We start from the raw sequence: 7549 nt of genomic DNA on the forward strand, positions 1-7549 counted from the left end.
GGCAAAAGATGTATTGGGGTAACAGATGTTACTGTTGAAATTTTTGTTTGTTGAGATGCTGAACAATCCTAAGGGTGGAGTGTAGATCAAGTTTAATGTGGTAGGGGGCTTGGGGAGTTTTTTTGGGGGAGGGGAGGGTGTGGTAGAAGTTAGTAGGGATTATTATTATTATAAAGAAATTGGGTAGATGGGTAGATCATGATTGATCGTACATGATTGATCGTACATTCCAGCACGGTAGGTGGCGGGCATGCACTTAAACGATTGGTTGCGGACCGCCATGATATCAAAGAAGAAGAAGAAGCCCAGCTAAAAGAGAGAAAGAGATTTAGCTTTAGGTGCTTGCAGATTAATGCATATATCTGTCTATTCGACAGTAGGGCTTTTTAGACACTGAGTGGGCTGAGCTGTGTGGATAGCCTCCTGCTCAAAATTATGCTGTGACCTTCTGAGTTGTGGTAAGGTGCTGAACAGTACTGTACTATGCTACTTCATAACAGAGAAGTCCTTCCAGATACAAGACCATAGGATAAATGTATGAGGATTTATTAATTACACTGATAAGAATTTCTGACTAGAATTGCTTTGTCTTTCTCTATATGCAATGTATCACATAATGGTATGGTCTATATGTAGCATGGTAGAAAAATATACAAATGCATGATAGTTTTTGGATAGCCCCTCAGGTGAGATACTAGAGTGTTTACCTGGGGGCCACATTTAGGTCTTGGTGCAGTTTTGCCTGAGCTTTGGATGGAGAAGTCAGGAGAATCGGGAATGCTGAAGCATGGCTGCCATTTCTGCATCCACTTTTTTTGCATCAACCTTTATTTAACTAGGCAAGTCAGTTAAGAACAAATTCTTATTTTCAATGACGGCCTAGGAACAGTGGGTTAACTGCCTGTTCAGGGGCAGAACGACAGATTTGTACCTTGTCAGCTCGGGGATTTGAACTTGCAACCTTCCGGTTACTAGTCCAACGCCCCCCCCCCCCCAGGAAGGTGTTCTTAAAGTTTTGTACACTCAGTGTAAAGTTTCCCACCCTCCTGTAAATACATACGATTTGACAAGAATTATCAGAGTCCTGAAAAGATGGCTCAAGAGACAAAATACTATATTATCGTAGGAAGATCACATGATCAGGGAATATACAGTATTAAGAACTATTATATTATTTTTGTGATATGCATGGAAAACTCTTTTACAATTGAATTGGAAATCATAGAACAAATATTGTTTTATTTGGGTCATTTATTTTGGCCCTAATCTTGACAAAAATATATGTTTTACAATGTTGTGAAGGCAAATCAAACCATACTCCCATAAACAAAAGTTTAAAAACGTTGTCCAGCAGATGGCGATGGAGTATCTGATTTCACACTGCGGGTTGCGTAACAATATTTTCACATACCACCAAAGATAAATGAGGAAAAGCAAATGGTTAATGAAAATGATGCCACTTTGTAAATCAAGTAGCTTTATAAAACACGTAGTCTTGTTTCCAATTTTGAGCACCACTACTTAATCAATATTTTATATTTTTTGGAGCAGCATGCCGGATGCTACTGAAATATTGGCTGACCACCAGAGAGTGTGAAGGTTACTTCGAGCACTCTGAAGGCCTCCCTGAGAACAGCCTTTTTGTCAGGATACAGACACATGGCACAGTTTGACCTACAGGAAGGAGGCAGAGACATCAGTCAGTCAGGGTATCTGGGAACTGATTAGGTCACCAATCAGTGATGAATTAATCTGTGAGTCTAACAGTGAATAAATGGTAAATAGATAAGGCCTTTCCCTTAACATACTATTAGCTGAAAGGAGATGGAGAGGAGGGAGTGTCACTGGATATGTGTTGTGTGTGATCTGCTTCAGTAAGACACAGTAAGATCCCCAGCAGAAAGCAAGCCTGAGGGTGCAGAACGAAGGAACAGCTTTACACCAGGACATCCAGGGAGCCATTCTGTATGCCTGTCCCATCCAGTTTCGGCATCTAGCCCTGCAAAATGTACATGACTGTCAGAGTTTCTTTTGTAATAACATATTAGATAGGAAATTGTGGGGGAACATTGTAAATGTCTTGTGTGACTGTAGGCCTACCAGTTCTGCTGTCTTGTCAGTACTGAGGGCATGGCCAGTCTGGCTCACTAGCTAAATGAGGATGAAGCGGTATCTATCAGAGTCACTGTCCAGATCCAGCACATTACAGCCTTGTAGCTTCTCAGGAACCACCAACCCACAACCAGAGTACCTACAGAACTGCATAGTAGCACCCATGATGGTAGACACTGATGCATTGATGGAAATAACCAATCAACCAATAGATCAATCCTGACTTCTACTGACACTGAGTGCAGTTTGGAATTGAATAGTAATGCATTTACAAAAAGTGTATTAGGGGCTCAGGTATTTTGATTGTTATTGTTATCATTACTGTTCAATTACTCTGTTACAACATCAGTTATGAAAATGAATTGCCAAATAGGATCAGGCATTAGGAAGTAACAAAATTGAGTTGTAGTGTATAGACAATAGCGAGATACATTTTGGTGATGAACTTGTCGAAGTGCATCAAAAGTGCTCTGGGGTATTGGGGTGGATGGTGACATGCATGATGCACTGGTCTTTAGACCACCACAGATCTCGGGTCGAGAGCCGTAGTATCGCTACAGTGAGGAGGATATTACCGTAGTATTACAAATTAATCTTAATAATGTCTGATTCAGTCACTGATTTAACAGCAGATACAAAAGTTTTCATCCCCCTTGGGTTTTCCTATTTTGTTACAACCTGTAATTTAAATGGATTTTTATTTGTATTTCATGTAATGGACATACACAAAATAGTCCAAATTGGTGAAGTGAAATGAAAAAAAAAAAAAAACAACGGAAAAGTGGTACGTGCATGTGTACTCACCAACTTTGATATGAAGCCCCTAAATAAGATCTGGTGCAACCTATTACCCTCAGAAGTCACATAATTAGTTAAATAAAGTCCACCTGGGTGCAATATGTGACACATGATCTGTCACATGATCTCAGTATATATACACCTGTTCTGAAAGGCCCCAGAGTCTGCAACACCACTAAGCAAGGGGCACCACCAAGCAAGCGGTACCATGAAGACCAAGGAGCTCTCCAAACAGGACAGGGTCAAAGTTGTGGAGAAGTACAGATCAGGGTTGAGTTATAAAAAAAACTTTGAACATCCCACAGAGCACCATTAGATCCATTATTAAAAAATAGAAAAGAATATAGCACCACAACAAACCTGCCAAGAGAGGGCCGCCCACCAAAATTCACGGACCAGGCAAGGAAGGCATTAATCAGAGAGGCAACAAAGAGACCAAAGATAACCCTGAAGGAGCTGCAAAGCTCCACAGCGGAGATTGGAGTATCTGTCCATAGCACAACTTTAAGTCGTACGCTCCACAGAGCTGGGTTTTATGGAAGAGTGGCTAAAAAATAAGCAAACACGTTTGGTGTTCGCCAAATGGCATGTGGGAGACTCCCCAAACATATGGAAGAAGGTGCTCTGGTCAGATGAGACTAAAATTGAGCTTTTTGGCCATCAAGGAAAACGCTATGACTGGCACAAACCCAACATCATCCCCACAGTGAAGCATGGTGGTGGCAGCATCATGTTGTGGGGATATTTTTCATCGGCAGGGACTGGGAAACTGGTCAGAATTGAATAAATGATGGATGGCGCTAAATACAGGGAAATTCTTGAGGGAAACCTGTTTCAGTCTTCCAGAAATTTGAGACTGGGACAGAGGTTCACCTTCCAGCAGGACAATGACCCTACGCATTCTGCTAAAGCAACACTCAAGTGGTTTAAGGGGAAACATTTAAATGTCTTGGAATGGCCTATTCAAAGCCCAGACCTCAATCCAATTGAGAATCGTGGTATGACTTAAAGATTGCTGTACACCAGCGGAACCCATCCAACTTGAAGGAGCTGGAGCAGTTTTGCCTTGAAGATTGGGCCCAAATCCCAGTGGCTAGATGTGCCAAGCTTATAGAGACATACTCCAAGAGACTTGCAGCTGTAATTGCTGCAAAAGGTGGCTCCACACAGTATTGACTTGGGGGGGTGAGTAGTTATGCACACTCAAGTTTTCTGTTTTGTTGTCTTATTTTTTGTTTGTTTCACAATAAAAAATATTTTGCATCGTAAAAGTGGGAAGCATGTTGTGTAAATCAAATGATAAACCCCCCCCCCCCAAATATTTTTTTTATTCCAGGTTGTAAGGCAACAAAATAGGAAAAATGCCAAGGGGGGTGAATACTTTTGCAAGCCACAGTATAGTGGCAAATATCAATTAAATCACTGTATTTTAAAACAAATGGCATACCTGACCAAGTTCATGGTATTCCAAAGATTCCATGTGGTAGGCTATGGCTAGCTGGTTTACTTCAACTGTCGCAAAAAACATCTTGCAAGTCAGCCTCAGTCTGACAGTCTGCTACTACTGTGTAACAGAGATACTAAATTGCACACCTCCTTTCATTTATGTTATTCCCTGCACATTTTTATTGACATAAGTACATTTTTCATCAAAATATAGGCTCCCGAGTGGCGCTGCAGTTTAAGGGACTGCATCTCAGTGCTATAGGCGTCACTACAGACCCTGGTTTGATCCCAGGCTGTATCGCAACCGGCCATGATCGGGTGTCCCAAAGGGCGGCACACAATTGGCCCAGCGTCTTCTGGGTTAGGGGAGGGTTTGACCGGGGTAGGCCGTCATTGTACAATAAGAATTTGTTCTTAACTTACTTGCCTAGTTAAATAAAGGTTAAATAATAAAATAACGGGGAGTAGGACTGACGAAAATGACAGAGCTTAGCTGGCAAGAAAGATCTCTTCAGAGTTGACATTCCCCTTCCCCTCTCCACATTTATTGAGATCTGAGAGCAAAGTGGGTATTGATTTTATGACAACATAATTAATTAACTAGTTAAAGCTATCTGGGTTTGGATAAAGGTCACAGCTGAGGTTTATGTCCTGTAAAATCCTACAAAACTTGAAACTACCAGATTTAGACTGTTTGTTTGAAACTTTCACTTACTCCCACTCAATGCAACAAACTACAGTTTATGTTTTTCATTAATGAAATGTATGTTAGTATTTTTCTGTGTTATTTATATTTTTACTTTCAGGCACTTCTATGAAATGAACGGAACATTGTTTTCTGAATATTATGTTGGTCTCGAGGTATTGCTCGCCTGAGGTAGAGTACCTCCTGATAAGCTGTCGACCACACTATCTACCAAGAGAGTTTTCATCTATATTTCTCGTAGCCGTCTATTTACCACCACAAACCGACCCTGGCACTAAGACCGCACTCAACCAACTCTATAAGGCCATTCGCAAACAAGAAAATGCTCATCCAGAAGCGGCGCTCCTAGTGGCCGGGGACATTAATGCAGGCAAACTCAAATCCGTTGTGCAACCAGAGAAAAAACAAACTCTAGACCACCTTTACCCCACACACAGAGATGCATACAAAGCTCTCCATCGCCCTCCATTTGGAAAATCTGACCATAATTCCATCCTCCTGATTCCTGCCTACAAGCAAAAACTAAAGCAGGAAGTACCAATGGCTCGCTCAAATATGGAAGTGGTCAGAAAACGTGGATGCTATGCTACAGGACTCTTTTGCTCATCAGAGACTGGAATATGTTCCATGATTCATATAATGGCATTGAGGAGTATACCACCTCAGTCACAGGCTTCATCAATAAGTGCATTAACGACATTGTCCCCACAGTGACCGTACGTACACATCCCAACCAGAAGCCATGGATTAAAGCAACCAAGCTAAAGGCTAGAGCTGCCGCCTTCAAGGAGTGAGACACTCATCCAGACGCTTATTAGAAATCTCGCTATGCCCTCAGACGATTCATCAAACAGGCAAAGCGTCAATACAGGACTAAGATTGCTAAGATTACCTGCCCTCCAGGACACCTACACCACCCGATGTCACAGGAAGGCCATAAAGATCATCAAGGACATCAACCACCCGAGCCACTGCCTGTTCACCCCGCTATCATCCAGAAGGCGAGGTCAGTACAGGTGCATCAAAGCTGGGACCGAGAGACTGAAAAACAGCTTCTATCTCAAGGCCATCAGACTGTTAAACAGCCACCACTAACACTGAGTGGCTGCTGCCAACACACTGACACTGACTCAACTCCAGCCACTTTAATAATGGGAATTGATGGGAAATGATGTAAATATATCACTAGCCACTTTAAACAATGCTACCTTATATAAATGTTACTTACCCTACATTATTCATCTCATACGCATACGTATATACTGTACTCTATATCATCGACGGTATCCTTATGTAATACATGTATCACTAGCCACTTTATACTATACTATGCCACTTTGTTTACATACTCATCTCATTTGTACATACTGTACCCGATACCATCTACTGTATCTTGCCTATGCTGCTCTGTACCATCACTCATTCATATATCCTTATGTACATATTCTTTATCCCCTTACACTGTGTACAAGACAGTAGTTTTGGAATTGTTAGTTAGATTACTCGTTATTACTGCATTGTCGGAACTAGAAGCACAAGCATTTCGCTACACTCGCATTTCGCTACACTGGCATTAACATCTGCTAACCATGTGTATGTGACAAATAAAATTTGATTTGATTTGAAGATTGAATCCTACTACACCAGCTCTGATGCTCGTCGGATGTGGCAGGGCTCGAAAACTATTAGGGACTACAAAGGGATGCAAGTCTTCCAGACGAGCTAAATGCCTTTTACCTTCGCTTCGAGGCAAGCAACATCTAAGCATGCATGAGAGCACCAGCTGTTCCGGATGACTGTGTGATCACGCTCTCTGTAGCCGATGTGAGCTAGACCTTTAATTAAACAGGTCAACATTCACAAGGCCGCTGGCAAGTGTCTTCACTGACATGTTCAACCTCTTCCTGACCCAGTCTGGAATACCTACATATTTCAAGCAGACCACCATAGTCTCTGTGCCCAAGAAAGCGAAGGTAACCTGCCTAGATGACTACCACCCTGTAGCCATGAATTGCTTTGAAAGGCTGGTCATGGATCACTTCAACACCATCATCCCGGAAATCCTAGACCCACTCCAATTCACATACCGCCCCAACAGATCCATAGCTGACACAATTTAAATCGCACTCCACACTGCCCTTTCCCACCTGGACAAAAGGAACACCAATGTGAGAATGCTGTTCATTGACTACAGCTCAGCGTTCAACACCATAGTGCCCAAAAAACTCATCACTAAGCTAAGGACCCTGGGACTAAACGCCTCCCTCTGCAACTGGATCCTGGACTTCCTGACGGGCCATCCTCAGGTGGTAAGGGTAGGCAACAATACATCTCTCATGCTGATTCTCAATTCAAGGGTCCCTCAGGGGTGCATGCTTAGTCCTCTCATGTACTCCCTGTTCACCCACGACTCCGTGGCCAAGCACGACTCCAACATCATCATTAAGTTAGCTGACTACACAACAGTGGTAGGCCTGATCACTGACA

At 42.3% G+C, this 7549-nt stretch overlaps 1 pseudogene; it reads right to left on the bottom strand.

Moving 5' to 3' along the window:
- Positions 1-1007: 1007 nt before the first annotated feature.
- LOC139419211 (arsenite methyltransferase-like) lies at positions 1008-4390 on the bottom strand (annotated as a pseudogene).
- Between the last annotated feature and the right edge of the window lie 3159 nt (positions 4391-7549).

The sequence above is a fragment of the Oncorhynchus clarkii genome, chromosome 10, assembly GCF_045791955.1.
Source record: "Oncorhynchus clarkii lewisi isolate Uvic-CL-2024 chromosome 10, UVic_Ocla_1.0, whole genome shotgun sequence".
Taxonomy (NCBI): domain Eukaryota; kingdom Metazoa; phylum Chordata; class Actinopteri; order Salmoniformes; family Salmonidae; genus Oncorhynchus; species Oncorhynchus clarkii.